The sequence below is a fragment of the Heterodontus francisci genome, chromosome 5 (genome assembly GCF_036365525.1).
Source record: "Heterodontus francisci isolate sHetFra1 chromosome 5, sHetFra1.hap1, whole genome shotgun sequence".
NCBI classification, from domain to species: domain Eukaryota; kingdom Metazoa; phylum Chordata; class Chondrichthyes; order Heterodontiformes; family Heterodontidae; genus Heterodontus; species Heterodontus francisci.
Genome location: NC_090375.1, coordinates 69509986 through 69531477, shown reverse-complemented (window position 1 = coordinate 69531477; position 21492 = coordinate 69509986). Strand labels below are relative to the sequence as shown.

The 21492-nt window shown below is 44.3% G+C and overlaps 1 protein-coding gene across 2 annotated transcripts in view; it reads right to left on the bottom strand.

The window, feature by feature from the left end:
• The window catches only part of triqk (triple QxxK/R motif containing), a 143558-nt gene that overhangs the window by 87705 nt on the left and 34361 nt on the right, over positions 1–21492 (bottom strand). The window lies entirely within an intron of this gene.

The window sequence follows — 21492 nt, the reverse complement described above, 5'->3', positions numbered from 1 at the left end:
TAACCTGTTGACCCCTGACTCCATTAAGTGAACTGATCATCTATAATCACTGACAAGGGTATCTGAAGATGCGCATCTCTGTATTGTGTATATTCTATCATCATCTAGGCTGGCACTGAGTTCCTCTTTAAAAATATTTTTTATTGATTCATGGAATGTGGGCATTGCTGGCAAGGCCAGCATTTATTGCCCATCTATAATTGCCCTTGAGAAGATGGTGGTGAACTGCTGCAGTCAATGTGAAGGTGCTCCCACAGTGCTGTTAGGTAGTAAATTCCAGGATATTCACCCAGTGATGATGAAGGAACTTGGAGGTGGTGGTATTCCTATGTACCGGCTGCCCTTGTCCTTTTAGGTGACAGAAGTTGCTGGTCTGGGAGGTGCTGTTAAAGAACCCTTCACCAGTTGTTACAGTGCATTTTGTACATGGTACACAATGCAACCATGATGCATTGGTGGTGGAGGTACTGAATGCTTAAGGTGGTTGATGGGGTGTTGATCAAGTGGGCCACTTTCTCCTGTATTGTATTGAGCTTTTTGACTATTGTTGGATCTTCACTCATCCAAGCGGAGAGTATTCCATCACATAACAAGCGGTTTCAAGGGGATTTGGACAGCCTTAGTGAGTGGGCAAGAACGTGGCAGATGGAATATAATGTGGGAAAATGTGAGGTTATCACTTTTTTTTTTAGAACATTACAGCGCAGTACAGGCCCTTCGGCCCTCGATGTTGCGCCGACCTGTGAAACCATCTGACCTACACTATTCCATTTTCATCCATATGTCTATCTAATGACCACTTAAATGCCCTTAAAGTTGGCGAATCTACTACTGCTGCAGGCAGGGCGTTCCACGCCCTTACTACTCTCTGAGTAAAGAAACTACCTCTCACATTTGTCCTATATCTATCACCCCTCAACTTGAAGCTATGTCCCCTCGTGTTTGCCATCACCATCCGAGGAAAAAGACGCTCACTATCCACCCTATCTAACCCTCTGATTATCTTATATGTCTCTATTAAGTCACCTCTCCTCCTCCTTCTCTCCAACGAAAACAACCTCAAGTCCCTCAGCCTTTCCTCGTAAGACCTTCCCTCCATACCAGGCAACATCCTAGTAAATCTCCTCTGCACCCTTTCCATAGCTTCCACATCCTTCCTATAATGCGGTGACCAGAACTGCACGCAATACTCCAGGTGCAGTCTCACCAGAGTTTTGTACAGCTGCAGCATGACCTCGTGGCTCCGAAACTCGATCCCCCTACTAATAAAAGCTAACACACCATATGCCTTCTTAACAGCCCTATTAACCTGGTTAGCAACCTTCAGGGATTTATGCACCTGGACACCAAGATCTCTCTGTTCATCTACACTACCAAGAATCTTCCCATTAGCCCAGTACTCTGCATTCCTGTTACTCCTTCCAAAGTGAATCACCTCACACTTTTCTGCATTAAACTCCATTTGCCATCTCTCAGCCCAGCTCTGCAGCCTATCTATGTCCCTCTGTACCCTACAACATCCTTCGGCACTATCCACAACTCCACCGACCTTAGTGTCATCTGCAAATTTACTAACCCACCCTTCTACACACTCTTCCAGGTCATTTATAAAAATGACAAACAGCAGTGGCCCCAAAACAGATCCTTGCGGTACACCACTAGTAACTAAACTCCAGGATGAACATTTGCCATCAACCACCACCCTCTGTCTTCTTTCAGCTAGCCAATTTCTGATCCAAAGCTCTAAATCGCCTTCAACCCCATACTTCCGTATTTTCTGCAATAGCCGACCGTGGGGAACCTTATCAAACGCCTTACTGAAATCCATATACACCACATCCACTGCTTTACCCTCATCCACCTGTTTGGTCACCTTCTCGAAAAACTCAATAAGGTTTGTGAGGCACGACCTACCCGTCACAAAACCGTGCTGACTATCTCTAATGAACTTATTCTTTTCAAGATGATTATAAATCCTGTCTCTTATAATCATCTTTGGTAGGAGAAATCGATGTGCAGAGTATTTCTTAAATGGTAACACAGAAGTCCTTGAAGCGGCCAACATCCCCAGCTTATACACACTACTGAGTCAGCGGCGCTTGAGATGGCTTGGCCATGTGAGCCGCATGGAAGATGGCAGGATCCCCAAAGACACATTGTACAGCGAGCTCGCCACTGGTATCAGACCCACCGGCCGTCCATGTCTCCGTTATAAAGACGTCTGCAAACGCGACATGAAATCGTGTGACATTGATCACAAGTCGTGGGAGTCAGTTGCCAGCATTCGCCAGAGCTGGCGGGCAGCCATAAAGACAGGGCTAAATTGTGGCGAGTCGAAGAGACTTAGTAGTTGGCAGGAAAAAAGACAGAGGCGCAAGGGGAGAGCCAACTGTGCAACAGCCCCAACAAACAAATTTCTCTGCAGCACCTGTGGAAGAGCCTGTCACTCCAGAATTGGCCTTTATAGCCACTCCAGGCGCTGCTTCACAAACCACTGACCACCTCCAGGCGCGTATCCATTGTCTCTCGAGATAAGGAGGCCCAAAAGAAGAGATTAGAAAGTGTAGATGTACAAAGGAACCTGGGTGTCGCTGTCAATAAGTCACCGACAGCTAACATGCAGGTGCAGCAAGCAATTAAGAAGGCTAATGGTATTATTACCTGCACCAGATTCCACCCCCCCTCCCCCCCCTTTACCCCCCTTCCACCCCCCCCCCACCCCCGTCCCCTTCCCTGCTCCACCCTCTCAGCTCACCCCCTCACAACCCCGTCCCAGCCCGCCCCCCCCTCGCACCATCTTCACCCCGCACCCCCTTCCCCTGCACCCCCCCCCCACCCCCTCCCTCTACCCCTCCCCCTTGCATCCCCTCCTCCCACCGGCACCATCCTACACCTGTGTAGGGGCCCCAACAACCCCACTGCCTTGTGGGCGTCTCGGGAGAGACCAAGGCTAAGGGAGTAAACCCTAACAGAAAATCCGGAGCGGAACCCCGTAGGCGGTCATGTGTCACCTTTGGCATGTTTCCGGCAGTTCCTGCAGCCATACTGGTGCCAAACGTCGTGTCCTGCACTCCTTTGGACCCCACCAGAAAGGCCGAGAGGGGGGTTTTGACGACTGGGCAACTCTCAACCTCCATAAATTTGCCCAGGCATGCGCCATGGAGAGGTCACTCCATAGTTGCCTCACAGCGACTGAAACAACACGGAAGGCAGCAGTTACGGGTTAGAAGTCCAGATAAATTGGCGTAGAAACTGGGCGCCACGGGTTGCCTTTGTCGGTGGGAGAGGTCATTGCACCTCACTGGACAGCTACCGCCCGCCTCAAACCGGGCAGCCCCCGGTCAATAAGGTTCTGTCCCGCCACAGTCTGCCTGCTTCAATGGGTGCTTGGAGCTCAGGGTCATTGCCCGAAAGGTGGACTGATACACCGCACCAAACAACATGAAAAAAGGAAAGAAGGTACCAGCCCTTCGCTTTGCAAGCTGGAACGTCAGAACTATGTGTCCTGGCCTGTCGGAAGACCTTACACAAATCAACGATTCTCGGAAGACCGCCATCATTAACAACGAGCTCAGTAGACTCAATGTGGACATTGCAGCACTTCAGGAGACTCGCCTCCCCGCGAGTGGCTCTCTAGCAGAGCAAGACTACACCTTCTTCTGGCAGGGCAGGGATCCTGAAGAACCAAGACAGCATGGAGTGGGCTTCGCCATCAGAAACTCCTTGCTCAGCATGATAGAGCCTCCCTCAAATGGCTCGGAACGCATACTGTCCATCCGACTGCTCACCACCTCTGGTCCAGTACACCTACTCAGCATCTATGCTCCAACACTCTGTTCCGCACCTGAAGCTAAAGACCAGTTCTATGAACAACTCCATAACATCATTAGCAGCATCCCCAACACCGAACACCTATTCCTGCTGGGGGACTTTAATGCCAGGGTTGGGGCCGACCATGACTCATGGCCCTCCTGCCTTGGGCACTATGGCGTTGGAAGGATGAATGAGAACGGGCAGAGACTGCTTGAGTTGTGTACCTATCATAACCTCTGCATCACCAACTCGTTCTTTCACACTAAACCCTGTCACCAGGTTTCATGGAGGCACCCAAGATCACGTCGTTGGCACCAGCTAGACCTCATTGTCACAAGGCGAGCCGCCTTAAACAGTGTTCAAATCACACGCAGCTTCCACAGTGCGGACTGCGACACCGACCACTCCCTGGTGTGCAGCAAGGTTAGACTCAGACCAAAGAAGTTGCATCATTCCAAGCAGAAGGGCCACCCGCGCATCAACACGAGCAGAATTTCTCACCCACAGCTGTTACAAAAATTTCTAAATTCACTTGTAACAGCCCTTCAAAACACTCCCACAGGGGATGCTGAGACCAAGTGGGCCCACATCAGAGACGCCATCTATGAGTCAGCTTTGACCACCTACGGCAAAAGTGCGAAGAGAAATGCAGACTGGTTTCAATCTCATAATGAAGAGCTGGAACCTGTCATAGCCGCTAAGCGCATTGCACTTTTGAACTACAAGAAAGCCCCCAGCGATTTAACATCCGCAGCACTTAAAGCAGCCAGAAGTACTGCACAAAGAACAGCTAGGCGTTGCGCAAACGACTACTGGCAACACCTATGCAGTCATATTCAGCTGGCCTCAGACACCGGAAACATCAGAGGAATGTATGATGGCATGAAGAGAGCTCTTGGGCCAACCATCAAGAAGATCACCCCCCTCAAATCTAAATCGGGGGACATAATCACTGACCAACGCAAACAGATGGACCGCTGGGTTGAGCACTACCTAGAACTGTACTCCAGGGAGAATGCTGTCACTGAGACTGCCCTCAATGCAGCCCAGCCTCTACCAGTCATGGATGAGCTGGACATACAGCCAACCAAATCGGAACTCAGTGATGCCATTGATTCCCTAGCCAGCGGAAAAGCCCCTGGGAAGGACAGCATTACCCCTGAAATAATCAAGAGTGCCAAGCCTGCTATACTCTCAGCACTACATGAACTGCTATGCCTGTGCTGGGACGAGGGAGCAGTACCCCAGGACATGCGCGATGCCAACATCATCACCCTCTATAAAAACAAAGGTGACCGCGGTGACTGCAACAACTACCGTGGAATCTCCCTGCTCAGCATAGTGGGGAAAGTCTTTGCTCGAGTCGCTCTGAACAGGCTCCAGAAGCTGGCCGAGTGCGTCTACCCTGAGGCACAGTGTGGCTTTCGTGCAGAGAGATCGACTATTGACATGCTGTTCTCCCTTCGTCAGATACAGGAGAAATGCCGTGAACAACAGATGCCCCTCTACATTGCTTTCATTGATCTCACCAAAGCCTTTGACCTCGTCAGCAGACGTGGTCTCTTCAGACTACTAGAAAAGATCGGATGTCCACCAAAGCTACTAAGTATCATCACCTCATTCCATGACAATATGAAAGGCACAATTCAACATGGTGGCTCCTCATCAGAGCCCTTTCCTATCCTGAGTGGTGTGAAACAGGGCTGTGTTCTCGCACCCACACTTTTTGGGATTTTCTTCTCCCTGCTGCTTTCACATGCGTTCAAATCCTCTGAAGAAGGAATTTTCCTCCACACAAGATCAGGGGGCAGGTTGTTCAACCTTGCCCGTCTAAGAGCGAAGTCCAAAGTACGGAAAGTCCTCATCAGAGAACTCCTCTTTGCTGACGATGCTGCTTTAACATCTCACACTGAAGAATGCCTGCAGAGTCTCATCGACAGGTTTGCGTCTGCCTGCAATGAATTTGGCCTAACCATCAGCCTCAAGAAAACGAACATCATGGGGCAGGATGTCAGAAATGCTCCATCCATCAATATTGGCGACCACGCTCTGGAAGTGGTTCAAGAGTTCACCTACCTAGGCTCAACTATCACCAGTAACCTGTCTCTAGATGCAGAAATCAACAAGCGCATGGGTAAGGCTTCCACTGCTATGTTCAGACTGGCCAAGAGAGTGTGGGAAAATGGCGCACTGACACGGAACACAAACGTCCGAGTGTATCAGGCCTGTGTCCTCAGTACCTTGCTCTACGGCAGCGAGGCCTGGACAACGTATGCCAGCCAAGAGCGACGTCTCAATTCATTCCATCTTCGCTGCCTTCGGAGAATACTTGGCATCAGGTGGCAGGACTATATCTCCAACACAGAAGTCCTTGAAGCGGCCAACATCCCCAGCTTATACACACTACTGAGTCAGCGGCGCTTGAGATGGCTTGGCCATGTGAGCCGCATGGAAGATGGCAGGATCCCCAAAGACACATTGTACAGCGAGCTCGCCACTGGTATCAGACCCACCGGCCGTCCATGTCTCCGTTATAAAGACGTCTGCAAACACGACATGAAATCGTGTGACATTGATCACAAGTCGTGGGAGTCAGTTGCCAGCATTCGCCAGAGCTGGCGGGCAGCCATAAAGACAGGGCTAAATTGTGGCGAGTCGAAGAGACTTAGTAGTTGGCAGGAAAAAAGACAGAGGCGCAAGGGGAGAGCCAACTGTGCAACAGCCCCAACAAACAAATTTCTCTGCAGCACCTGTGGAAGAGCCTGTCACTCCAGAATTGGCCTTTATAGCCACTCCAGGCGCTGCTTCACAAACCACTGACCACCTCCAGGCGCGTATCCATTGTCTCTCGAGATAAGGAGGCCCAAAAGAAGAGATTAGAAAGTGTAGATGTACAAAGGAACCTGGGTGTCGCTGTCAATAAGTCACCGACAGCTAACATGCAGGTGCAGCAAGCAATTAAGAAGGCTAATGGTATGTTAGCCTTTATTGCAAGAGGATTTGAGTACAGGAGTAGTGAAGTCTTGCTTCAATTGTATAGAACCTTTGTTTGACCGCACCTGGAGTACTGTGTGCAGTTTTGGTCCCCTTACCTTAGGGAGGATATAATTGCCATAAAGGGAGTGCAACAACGTTTCACCAGACTTTTTCCCAGGATGGCGGGATTGTCCTATGAAGAGAGATTGGGGAAACTGGGCCTGTATTCTCTAGAGTTTCGAAGAATGAGAGGTGATCTCATTGAAACTGACAAAATACTTAAAGGGATAGACAGAGTAGATGCAGTTAAGTTATTTCCCCTGGTAGAAATGTGGAGTAATCAGTTCAGCCATGAACTTATTGAATAATGGAGGAGGCTCGAAGGGCTGAGTGGCCTACTCCTGCTCCTAATTAGTTTGTTCATATGTTCGTATGGTTGGGGAGTCTAGACTCAGGGACACAATTTCAAAATAAGGGGGAAGGCACTTAGGACAGAGATGAGGAGAAATTTCTTTACTCAGAGGTTGTGAATCTTTGGAATTCTCTACCCCAGAGGGCTGTGGAAGCTCAGTCATTGAATATGTTTAAAGCAGTGATTGACAGATTTCTAAATACCAATGGCATAAAGGGATACGAGGATAGTGTGGGAAAAAGGCATTGAAGTGGATGATCAGCCATGATCTTATTGAATAGTGGAGCAGGCTCAATGGGCTGAATGGCCTACTCCTGTTCCCATGTTCCTATTCCTGACTTGTGCTTTGTAGCTGGTGGAAAGGCTCTGGGAGTCAGGAGGTGAGTCACTCGTCACAGAATCCCCAGCCTCTGATCTGCTCTTGTAGCAATAGTAGTTAAGTGGGTGCACCAGTAAAATATCCGGTCAGTGATGATGGTGGCAGATTCAATGATGATAATGCCACTGAATGTCAAAGGGAGGTGGTTAGATTCTCTCTTGTTGGAGATGCTCATTGCCTGGCATGTGTATTGCACTAAAGTTACTTGCCACTTATCAACTAAAGCTTGGATGTTGTCCAGGTCTTAATGCAATAATCTGAGCCCACGTATAGCATCTAAGGTGAGCCTCTCCCTCACCTCCATCTTTCCCGACCGTTTCACCAGCTCTAATCTGTCATAGTTCTTGTCCAACATCCACCACAATGCTAGTAAAAATATCCCTCCAATGTTGAGTTGTAGGAAGTTTACAGAGATAGGGAGGGATGAGGCCATGGAGAGAATTCATCAGGTCAAAAGTGGGATGTTCGCTGATATTTGCACAATGTTTAGTACCATGCATGACTCCTCAGATACTGAAGCAGTCCATCTTGAAATGCAGCAAGACCTGGATAATATCCAGGCTTAGGCTAATAAGTGACAAGTAACATTCACGCCACATGCATCTTGGGAGGACTAACAAGGCAAGGGAATATACAATGGATGGTAGGACCCTAGGAAGTGCAGAGGGTCAGAGGGACCTTGGTGTACTTGTCCACAAATCACTGATGGCAGTAGCACAGGTAGATAATGTGGTTAGGAAGACATATGGGATACTTGCCTTTATTAGCCAAGGCATAGAATATAAGAGCAGGGAGGTTATGATGGAGCTATATAAAATGCTAGTTAGGCCACAGCTGGAGTACTGTGTACAGTTCTGGGCACCACACTATAGGAAGGATGTGATTGCACTGGAGAGGAGATTCACCAGGATGTTGCCGAGGCTGGAGCATTTCAGCTATGAAGAGAGACTGGATAGGCTAGGGTTGTTTTCCTTGGAGCAGAGAAGGCTGAAGTGGGACCTGATTGAGGTATACAAAATTATGAAGGGCATTGATAGGATAGATAGGAAGAAACTTTTTCCCTTAGCGGAAGGGTGAATAACCAGGGGACATAGATTTAAGATAAGGGACAGGAGGTTTAGAGGGGATTTGAGGAAAGATTTTTTCACCCAGAGGGTGATTGGAATCTGGAACGCACTGCCTGAAGGGGTGGTAGAGGCAGGAACCATCACAACATTGTAACAAGTATTTAGATGAGCTCTTGAAATGCCATAGTATACAAAACTATGGGCCAAGTGCTGGAAAATGGGATTAGAATAGTTGGGTGCTTGATGGCTGGCACAGACACGATGGGCCGAAGGGCCTGTTTCTGTGCAGTATAACTCTATGACTATGACACACAAGTGTCAGGCAATGACCATCTCCAACAAGAGAGAATCTAACCATCCCACTTAGACATTCAATGGCGTTACCATTGCTGAATCCCCCATTATCAACATCCTGAGGGTTACCATTGACCAGAAACTGAACTGGAGTAGCCATATAAATACCGTGGCTACAGGAACAGGGCAGAGGCTCGGAATCCTGCGGTGATGCTCACATCCCAACAATGAATGAAAAAAGAAAATGGTGTGGACATTTGCTCCTTTTCTGGCAAAATTTTGATTTAATAATTCTCATTCCGGTTTTCAAATCCTTCCATAACTTTGTAACCTCTTGCAGCCCTCTGGGATCTCTGCACTTCTCCAATTCCTGCCTCTTGAACATCTCTGATTTTAATTGTTCTACCATTGGTGGCTGTTCCTACAACTGCCTCTATCAACCAACATCACTTAAAAAACAGAATATTTGGGGATCTGTTGTTGTTTGTGCTCGATATAAATTTGTTGCCATGTTTCCCTATATTACTACAGTGAGTACACTTCAGAAGTACTTTAATGGCTGTAATGAAATTTGGGATATCCTAAAGTCACAACAAGCGCTTTAAAAATGCAAGTTCTTTCTTCTGTTATGAGGATTTCCATTTTTTGTATTAAAACTCGGGATTCTATATTTTTAAAAACTGAAAAGGATTTCAGTGGACATTGAGACATCTGGAGATAGCTTAACTTTATGGATGGTTTTGGAAGGACGGCCAGGTCAACGAGAGGTTCCTGGTTTTGACCAGTGAACAAATACTAGAAACTAGGTAATTTCAAGGAAATCAGCAGGGGGTTTGACCTCAGAGCTACCCTCTGAGTGACGAGAGAGAATTAATGACTTGGCATGTGACTTATTTCTGGAAGGTTTTGGTTTCAGTTTTGAACTGTTTAAAAGCCAATGGGTTTGGACTAAAGCTGGCAATTGGAATTAGATTGGAACTGGAGATCAGAAGGACATTTAAAACTGAAATGCGAAGGAATTTCTTCTCTCAGAGGGTGGTGAATCTCTGGAATTCTCCACCTCAGAGAGTTGTGGAGGCTAGGTCACTCAATGTATTTAAGGAGGAGGTAGATAGATTTTTGAAATCTTGGGGAGCCGAGGATTATGCGGAGCAGGCCCAAAAGAGGAGTTGAAGCCTGCGACAGATCAGCCATGATTTTATTGAATGGCGGGGCAAGCTTGAGGGGCTGAATGGCCTACTCCTGCTCCTATTTCTTAGGTTCTTATGTAAAAGAATCCTTGCTCTTGAAACGCTAAAGCTTGTATGAAGTGGTACTGTTGCCTCCTGCATTTTCAAAGAAACCCTGAATTTGCAGAAATCTTCCATTTTTTAAAAAAGGGCTTTTGAACAAAGAACAAAGAAAATTACAGCACAGGAACAGGCCCTTCGGCCCTCCAAGCCTGCGCCGATCCAGATCCTCTATCTAAACATGTCGCCTATTTTCTTAGGGTCTGTATCTCTTTGCTTCCTGCCCATTCATGTATCTGTCTAGATACATCTTAAAAGACGCTATCGTGCCCGCGTCTACCACCTCCGCTGGCAACGCGTTCCAGGCACCCACCACCCTCTGCGTAAACAACTTTCCACGCATATCCCCCCGAAACTTTTCCCCTCTCACTTTGAACTCGTGACCCCTAGTAATTGAATCCCCCACTCTGGGAAAAAGCTTCTTGCTATCCACCCTGTCTATACCTCTCATGATTTTGTACACCTCAATCAGGTCCCCCCTCAACCTCCGTCTTTCTAATAAAAATAATCCTAATCTGCTCAACCTCTCTTCATAGCTAGTGCCCTCCATACCAGGCAACATCCTGGTGAACCTCCTCTGCACCCTCTCCAAAGCATCTACATCCTTTTGGTAATGTGGCGACCAGAACTGCACGCAGTATTCCAAATGTGGCCGAACCAAAGTCTTATACAACTGTAACATGACCTGCCAACCCTTGTACTCAATACCCCGTCCGATGAAGGAAAGCATGCCGTATGCCTTCTTGACCACTCTATTGACCTGCGTTGCCACCTTCAGGGAACAATGGACCCGAACACCCAAATCTCTCTGTACATCAATTTTCCCCAGGACTTTTCCATTTACTGTATAGTTCACTCTTGAATTGGATCTTCCAAAATGCATCACCTCGCATTTGCCTTGATTGAACTCCATCTGCCATTTCTCTGCCCAACTCTCCAATCTATCTATATTCTGCTGTATTCTCTGACAGTCCCCTTCACTATCTGCTACTCCACCAATCTTAGTGTCGTCTGCAAAGTTGCTAATCAGACCACCTATACTTTCCCCCAAATCATTTATGTATATCACAAACAACAGTGGTCCCAGCACGGATCCCTGTGGAACACCACTGGTCACACGTCTCCATTTTGAGAAACTCCCTTCCACTGCTACTCTCTGTCTCCTGTTGCCCAGCCAGTTCTTTATCCATCGAGCTAGTACACCCTGAACCCCATGCGACTTCACTTTCTCCATCAGCCTACCATGGGGAACCTTATCAAACACCTTACTGAAGTCCATGTATATGACATCTACAGCCCTTCCCTCATCAATCAACTTTGTCACTTCCTCAAAGAATTCTATTAAGTTGGTAAGACATGACCTTCCCTGCACAAATCCATGTTGCCTATCACTGATAAGCCCATTTTCTTCCAAATGGGAATAGATCCTATCTCTCAGTATCTTCTCCAGCAGCTTCCCTACCACTGACATCAGGCTCACCGGTCTATAATTACCTGGATTATCCCTGCTACCCTTCTTAAACAAGGGGACAACATTAGCAATTCTCCAGTCCTCCGGGACCTCACCCGTGTTTTGCATCAAATGTGAGAACTGACACCTGCCATTACACCCCTGATGGTAGACCTATGTGAAACCTTTTACCGTTCAAGTTCTTTGAACGCCTACCCATCACACATTGTTCATCAACCTCGCCTGGAAAGACTTCGAGTGGCATCCAACTATTCGACTTTGGGATACCTCGCCAGATCATAGCAGTCTAAGTTTTTTTATTTCTTTTATTCCTATGAAACAGCTGGAAACCAAAATCCCTTTTTTTCCCCCCAGTTAACCGGTTTTTGGATGTATGTGCATATGCATGAGGGCTAGGAAAAAATAAGGAGCTTTAATATCTCAATTCATATATATATATTTACTTCATTATTGGTTAAGACTTGGTTTTATAATAAACAGTTAATTTTGTTGTTGATTAAAGAAACCTGGTTGGTTTGTTTTATTCTGGGGACAAATAGCGTATCTAATTGGCTGTTTCGGTAAGTGGGAAAATTTATTGATATGCTGTGACCTGTGGAGAAGTGGGACTGAATTAACAGTGCACTCCTCCCACCTCAGTCTTCATACTTCTTTCTCTTGACTTCGTCCCACACGCTATTAGACATGGCTATCTAATATTTATCTGAAACTAAGAATAAACCATACACATTGTGGTACAATTAGCAAGTTTCAGTGCAACAGTAAACATGAAAACGCTAATAAAGACAATGAACTGCAGTGCTTTCAATGAAAATTCCAATTCCTATATAAGAAAACTAAAATGTTTCGATATTGAAAAAATCTGCCTCACTAGCAACGTTATCAGTATGCTATATCAGAGATTTATCTGCCTCTCAAGAGGATTGCTTATATTGAGGCACAAATTACAAAAGCCCTTCCCATATTTTAAATAGTTTTACAGGAAGCCAGACAAAGGAACAGAGTTATAATATAAGCACAATTTGTCAAAATGATAGAGTACACAAAAATATTCCAATCATTGTAATTTTTAATAAAGCAAACTTTGTTGAGAATATTCTTATTTTTTCCATTTTTAATTCAACTCTGATTATTTCATAGCTCACAGTAGTGCAGAGAGAGCCACATCTAAGGATTTAGTAGTGACTACATGCAGACAAGAAAATGAATGAACCACACATTTTCCACTGGGGCTCTACCTAAACAAAGCACTCGAGGACAACCTACATTATTAATCCTTTATAGTCGTCATTACCCGATCATGCCTACATGCTGTTCTGTCAGCCTGCCAGTAACAGGCACACATCTGACACTAAATGTGAGTGGGTGATGTGGGTCAGCCAAACATCTGTCACTATTCCTCGGGTTAAGACCAAGTTGCAAAACAAAATTTAAAATTTCCCATGACTGTTAACCAAATGCATTCCAAATACCACGTGATCAGCCTGACTCAGTTCCTCCATATTTACATTAACATAAAACACCAAACAAAAAAAACACAGAACTGATTTTATTCTAATAACAATTTTCACATATCATAAGCTTTTCTATCTGGCAAGATGGAACAGCACTCTCAGCAGCATTTCAAAATTACACGCAGTCAGAGGTACCCCGCAAAGTGACCTTACTACCCTAGAAAGCGGCACAATTTATCAGTGCTAGTGATTTAACGACAAATAAGCATCATGCATAAAATTACAGCATTCCTCAACACCACAGGTACAGTCCCAGAGCATTCAATGTCATTAGCTTTGAAATAAATGCCTGTATTCTTCTGTTCACTTAAATGAACCCTGTATCCTACAGAATAAAAAAGTGTTATTTCGATGATGTTATAAAACATTTCACCCAGATCGAAGTATGCAAAGAGACAGGATCAAGAAAAATGTCATTCAATCCATTCAGACCCATTTATTTAGATCCATGTGCAGGGTCCTATCAAACTATTTTCATCTCCCTTTAGCCTTGGCACCAAGCTTGTTTTCCTCCACAATCTGTTGAATCATATTACCTTACCTTCAACTTCCACCATCACATCCCTGGATGTCATTTTTAAACCAATTTGGGCCAATAGTAATCATGTTATTTTAAACTGAGACCAGAATTTATAAGATCATATAATTTTTCAGAGAGACACTATTTGGTCCATCACACCTGTGCCAACTCTCTGTCGTCCTCTTAGTCCCATTTTCCTGCCGTTTCTCCAGATCCTTTAAAACCTTTCTTCGTTCAATATTTATCCATTTCATTTTTAAGAAGTTATTATAGATTATTTTGCTACCACTGTTTCTGGATAAAGCAGTCTATATCCTAACAAACTTTTGGGGAAAAAAAAGCAAGTGCTAGAAATACTCAGCAGATCTGGCAGCATCTGTGGAGAGAGAAGCAGAGTCTTCCAGATGCTGCCAGACCTGCTGAGTATTTCCAGAACTTTGTTTTTATTTCAGATTTCCAGCATCCGCAGTATTTCGTTTTTATTTTAACCTTTTGAAAAAGTTCTCTTAACCTCTCCCATCACTCTTTTACTTATATTTAGTTTTGTAACTTAAGAATGTACAAGTTTCACGTCTCACTCTGAAAGCATAGCTACAAACATTTCTAACTTCTTGACTTAGCAGCAAGACCACACATCTCCAGTCCTTGTTCAGACACTTTTGTCAGTGTGTCAACAAAAGTTGCATTCACCAAGCAAAGGAGTACTCTACCAAAACAATATACTATAGGTGTGAATTAACTGGTCCTTAAGTTATAATAATTTTAAAGGTAGTTTTAATTTATAATCCTGTTTCCTAATTCTTGCTGCTAGTTCAAAATAGATAACAGTATCACTTCCAGCCCACTGACTCCTTTCATTATTTAAAATAATTGGATCATTTTTCCCATCGGCTTTCTTTGCAATAAACTGATTTAGCTGTCTTGACCAGTCTTCACAGCTCATTTATTTAAGCCTAGAATCTTACTTGCTGCCTTTCCAATGAATAACAAGATAGATTTGGGAGAAATAAAATGGTCCCAACCTTTCTGAATATTAAGCATTATAGCATAAGCCTGTTCCTTAAATGAATCCAATAACCTTTCTTGTTCTTAATCACCTTGTGTAAAGTTATAGTTACTGCTATCAATTTTAACCTTACCTTTCACAAACCTGAATGTATGCCCTCTTGTCCTACTGGCTTTTGGAATCTGAATGCATTATTCCAGGTCTAATTTCTACCCGATTAAGTAGTTTTTATACCTGTAAATGATTCCTGATAATGTTTCTCTTTTTTGAGACAGAAGAATTCCACTTTATCAAGTTTTTTTTCAAAGCTTATCAACTCAACACCAGAGATTAGTGTTCAGATGAAGGGACATCGACCTGAAACGCTAACTCTGTTTCTGTCTCTACAGATGCTGCCAGACCTGCTGGGTATTTTCAGCATTTTCTGTCTTTGTACCAGAGATCAGGCTTCTTTTTCTCCTCTGCAGCACCTCTAGATTCTGGTTGGCCGCTTGGCCTCTTGGGTTGAGACAAGCAGAATACGAACATACAAAATCGATGGCAGGAAAAGACAAGCTGGTCCATCAAGCCTGCCAGACCATCATTGCCAACACCCCTAGCTCCACCTTATCGTCATGTAATCTCCTGGGAGAGAAAAATGAACAGAATATGCCAAGTACTATATGACTTTATTATAACTTCTGGAAATATGAGCTGAATGGATTTGGTAATATAACCCATTATCCACTTCATCTTGCTGATTGCCACTTCACACCGTTTAGACATGACGAATGATTTAAAAAAATCAACCTAGATTTCTTTCAACTCTACTTTAGGCAAGTTCTATTCCACTCAATGCCTTCTATATTTATTGCAAATATATGCTGTCGATTACATATGCCCATCTTGAACTTTGTATAGTTAACCTAGGTGCATAACCCATCGAGCTTTCTTTGCAAATCTTGACTGACAACCAAGTCTGCTGTGCCCCCTGCCCCAACTTGGCCTCATCCCCAAATTTAACGACTTTGCACTGGAACTTCATTATCAATTAACTTCGTATTATCAGGAACGGAAGGGCGTCCAGCTCATGCACCTGGAGCACTCATAGAACCATAAGCCGGGATGGAGGCCATTCAGCCCATCATCTCTCAGATGGCTTTTTGCTAAAGCCATCCAGAACTAATCCTGTTGGCCTGCTCGCTCCATAACCTGGTGTTTTCCTCTGTTTCAAACATTTATCCCATTTTCCCTTAAAAGATGCAATGGAGCCTGCCTCAGCCACTCCCTGGGGCAAAGCATTTCATGTGCCAGCAACCCATTCTATAGATATTTCTCTCCTCATTCTCTTATGTTCCCAGAGGAAATAATACTTCTCTCTTTACTACATCAAAATTTTTCATAGTATTAAAAACATCCATTAAATATTTCTTGCTCCAGTAGAAATAATCCCAGTATTTCATCACTCCTTGTTTGGTATCCTCCTCAGTTTTTCATCCATGACATCATCCTACTCAATATACAATATACACTGTCTATGCCAATCAATCAATACCTTCCCCCATTGTGATCTAGCTTCTCTTAGCTCTATGCTTTCTCCCTTTCAGTCAATTACTAAATTGCCATTAATCAAGTCTTTGCTTCACCCTCAGGTTTATTAACCTAAATTTATAAAGAGGCCACTTATGCTATACTTTGTCCAAGGCCTTTAGAAAGTGCAAGAGCATTACATGGAATATTGAGTATGATGGCCAATACTGGTCACAATGCAGTCTTATCAATGCTTTGCAGAATGAATTTATATCTGATCATTTACAAAACTTCAAATTCCATTTGCCTTAGTAATGCTAATGTATAATTTAGAAGCCTTTTTTAAGCTATCTGCTATCGTAAATAAAAAGGCATCTTAATATTTTACAGTACTTAAAGTCAAGTACACTAAAAACACTGCATTGTGGCCTACTGTACATTTCTAATTATAAGATGCAAAATACGGTGAGCTAGCTATCCTCCTTCAAAGCTACACAATAATCTTTTTCTCCCGCACTGCTTTGATGGTTAGTAAACAAAACTCTACATAAATCCTAGGAGACATCAGCAGACGCTGCCACAGTGTCTAATCAGATAGCCATTTGCATAAAGTATCAAGTGTAATTTAAAATGTGTTGCTGTAGATGTGGAAAGGGAATAATAGATCTATATTGGTATGTTTGAAATGAAGGTTGTTATCAAAAACACAGTCCTTAGGGACTGTAACTCATCACCCACTGTACTCTCATAAAGACTAGTTCATACCTCAGAAGACTCAACTACATTGATATTCTTACACGATTGCTGAAACAATCTAGGAAAGAAACCCACTACAATATCAAAAACATTAAGATTTCTTGCTATATTACTTGTGGGTATGTAAAGTTATTTGAACATTAATTTAAGTTTGACCAAATTAAATTGCTGTGGTTCAAATATTAACAAAGTATCTTATCAACCACTCTGACAATTAGCTTCACTATGCGGGGAATTCTAGCAGAAAACGTCCTGGAAATTGCAGTGCAAAGGGCATTACACTTCAAAGTTATTTTGATCTCAGATATCAAATTTACTGCTTGAATTAAAGGCATATTTTCAAAATGGAGTTGCAGGTCTACAAATTTGTGAAGAAGCAAGATGCTTACCAATAGTTTGGTAGGTAAATGCACCATGGAATACGGCAGGAAGATTCCTGGCCCAATCTATGTTTCGGGCTGAGCTAAATCAATACATACCAGACCAACAGGAGCAACATTACAGTATCTGTGGATGTGCGAAGAGGAGAAAAAAATCACCCATGGTTTTGAGTCCTGATCACTAACCAACGACCATCCTTAGAAACTTATTGTTCCCGGAAGCACCCATTTTTTGGGTACTGTGAGTGCTGTTAGTCATTCAAAGTGGTGTCCACTACATGCACGCATACTTGTAATGCAAAATGTGCGAGATGCCACCTTGGTGAAGGCATTAGCAAATATGCAGTTAATGCCTGCTGGAAGTATGTAGAGTAGACAGATTATGATGTCAATCGGCACGTAATGCTGCTTTGACACCGCCACTACCATTTTGAAGCTCCAGGCAACACCCTCTCTTAAGCTCATATAGTTGAACTTTCGTTAAGCAGCAAGAAGTACCTCCCACCAGTTTTATTTAAAGGTATCAATTACTTACAGGTTAGTTGCTGGTTGATTTATCCTAGCTTTTGCAACAATCCTACACATTTATGGTGCTTTCAACAGTTGTTTCAAGTTTCAAAGGTCAACAGGGAGTGGCAGGCGCTGAAGTACATTTTGTTGACTTCAAGGCTTCTGGACAAACATAGGTGCAATAGTACGTGGAATCTCTTGGAATCGAGCGTGACTGGGAGAATGAGCAGAGGCCACACAGAGCGAGGCAAGCTGCTAGAAGAGGGAGGAGGGGGAGAAGGCTCTCAGCAGGAGGCCATATCCATGTAGGGTATTCAGGAAGCAATTCTCCTACTTGAATCTCAGCAATGAACTATGTTTGAGACATCTATGCTTCACTAACGAGGTCTGTACTGAAATCTACCAATTTCTGCAGCCACAATCCAATCTCAAGGACTACATTGTCAGTGGCTGTGAAGGTGACCATGACTGATCTTTTATTCATCTGGCTCCTTCCAGGCTGGTGCTGGAGATTTTAGCAACATCTCACAGTTTGCAGTCCAGTGTTACATGAGGGAGTCACTGAGGTTTTCTATTCAAAGAGATTACTTAATTTCATTCCTTCTTGACAGAGGCAAGCAGGCAGAGCTAGTACGAAGGTTTGCAAGGTGTGCAGGCTTTCCCATGGTGCAGGATGCCATTGATTACATGTACATAGCTTTGTGGGTGCCACATGTTAACTCTGCCTTGTACTGGAACCAAAAGGGATTTCACTCCCTCAACGTCCAGTTAGTGTGTGACTATAAACAGCGCATCATGCAGGTCAATGCCCGGTATCCTGGCAGCGGTCATGCTGGCTTCATTCTTTTGCAGTTCACAGTGGCAGCTTTATTTTAGCCGGAACTCCCTTCCTAACAGCACTGTGGGTGTACCTATCCCATGGACTGCAGCAGTTCAAGAAGGTGGCTCACCACCACCTTCTCAAGAGCAATTAGGGATGGGCAATAAATGCTATCCTAGCCAGCGATGCTCACATCCCATGAATGAATAAAAAAACACAGCAAACCAAAGGGTGACTAGTGGGTGACAAGGACTATCTGATGACAACATGACTCATGACACCGGTTCACAACCCACGTACATGTGCACAGCATGCACAACAATAAGAGTCATGCTGCCACAAGAAATGTGATAGAGCAGACTGCTGGCATGCTGAAGCAACAATTCTGCTGCCTGCTGGACTGGACTGCTCTGGAGGAGCCCTGTAGTACTCAGCTGAGCAGACTCAAGATTTGTGGTGGCATGCTGCATCATGAGGGACAGTCTTTCTACTACCTATCAGGCAAGAAACTTAGGAGTAGGAGCATGAGGATGAGGAGGCAACCAAGACAGCTCCTTTCTGCCCAGGCTCTATGTGAAAAACTAATGTAAGTGCGATACCAGTAACTGCAGCCCCAATCCCTCATTTACGAACACCTTACCTTCCCTGTGTCGCTAACCATCACATTGTCCTCTTGGCCACAATGCAAAAGTAAAAGCCAACACAAAATAAACATTCTAAACCAAATTTATAAATGAAGTCATGCCATATTGCATACAAACCAATCACCCTTCTGCATTCCCTTAGTGCCTGCCTTCCATGTGCCTTTGCCTGTCCTGCTGCTGTTTTACTCCACCATTCATATCAACTTTTCATCCAGTAGTGCATTGCAAGTCATTGAGGCGAGTGAGAATCTTTGGGAATTCATGTGAATTTAGAAGCTTTGTGTAATTTCTTTGCAACTAGGTTAATAATCCAAGATGGCCTGAGTTCAAAATGCATACTGACAGGTTGTAAAATTGAATTAAATAAATCTGGTAAATTCTGGCTAGCGTCAGAGAACAAAAATGTCCATGCAACCTCTCTGATTTTCAAAAATTCCACTTCTGCACTAATATCTTTTCAGAACGGGAACTTGTCACTCCTCTCCCGTCTGACCGACAAGTTACTCTAAACCACATCACATGAAGTGGTCTAGCGAGCCACTCAGTTATGCAACAATTGATGTCCATCAGCTTCTCACAACAATTCATAGGCACTAAATGCAGCCTTGCTAATGCTGTCCAAATCCCAAGAACAATGTAAATTTCTTAGGCAAGATTTAGGATGCGTAGGATGGGGAAGGAAACTGCAGGGGATGGGAACAATCGAAATGTGGAGCTTATTCAAGGAGCAGCTACTGCGTGTCCTTGATAAGTATGTACCTGTCAGGCAGGGAGGAAGTTGTCGAGCGAGGGAGCCGTGGTTTACTAAAGAAGTTGAAGCGCTTGTCAAGAGGAAGAAGAAGGCTTATGTTAGGATGAGAGGTGAAGGCTCAGTTAGGGCGCTTGAGAGTTACAAGCTAGCCAGGAAGGATCTAAAGGGAGAGCTAAGAAGAGCAAGGAGAGGACACGAGAAGTCATTGGCGGATAGGATCAGGGAAAACCCTAAGGCTTTCTATAGGTATATCAGGAATAAAAGAATGACTAGAGTTAGATTAGGGCCAATCAAGGATAGTAGTGGGAAGTTGGGTGTGGAATCAGAGGAGGTAGGGGAAGTGTTAAATGAATATTTTGTGTCAGTATTTACAGTAGAGAAAGAAAATGTTGTCGAGGAGAATACTGAGATTCAGGCTACTAGGCTAGATGGGATTGAACTTCGCAAGGAGGAGGTGTTATCAACTTTGGAAAGTGTGAAAATAGATAAGTCCCCTGGGCCAGATGGGATTTATCCTAGGATTCTCTGGGAAGCTAGGGAGGAGATTGCAGAGCGTTTGTCCTTGATCTTTATGTCGTCATTGTCGACAGGAATAGTGCCGGAAGACTGGAGGATAGCAAATGTTGTCCCCTTGTTCAAGAAGGGGAGTAGAGACAGCCCTGGTAATTATAGACCTGTGAGCCTTACTTCGGTTGTGGGTAAAATGTTGGAAAAGGTTATAAGAGACAGGATTTATAATCATCTTGAAAAGAATAAGTTCATTAGCGATAGTCAGCACGGTTTTGTGAAGGGTAGGTCGTGCCTCACAAACCTTATTGAGTTTTTCGAGAAGGTGACCAAACAGGTGGATGAGGGTAAAGCAGTGGATGTGGTGTATATGGATTTCAGTAAGGCGTTTGATAAGGTTCCCCATGGTAGGCTATTGCAGAAAATACGGAAGTATGGGGTTGAAGGTGATTTAGAGCTTTGGATCAGAAATTGGCTAGCTGAAAGAAGACAGAGGGTGGTGGTTGATGGCAAATGTTCATCCTGGAGTTTAGTTACTAGTGGTGTACCACAAGGATCTGTTTTGGGGCCACTGCTGTTTGTCATTTTTATAAATGACCTGGAAGAGGGTGTAGAAGGGTGGGTTAGTAAATTTGCGGATGACACGAAGGTCGGTGGAGTTGTGGATAGTGCCGAAGGATGTTGTCGGGTACAGAGGGACATAGATAGGCTGCAGAGCTGGGCTGAGAGATGGCAAATGGAGTTTAATGCGGAAAAGTGTGAGGTGATTCACTTTGGAAGGAGTAACAGGAATGCAGAGTACTGGGCTAATGGGAAGATCCTTGGTAGTGTAGATGAACAGAGAGATATTGGTGTCCAGGTGCATAAATCCCTG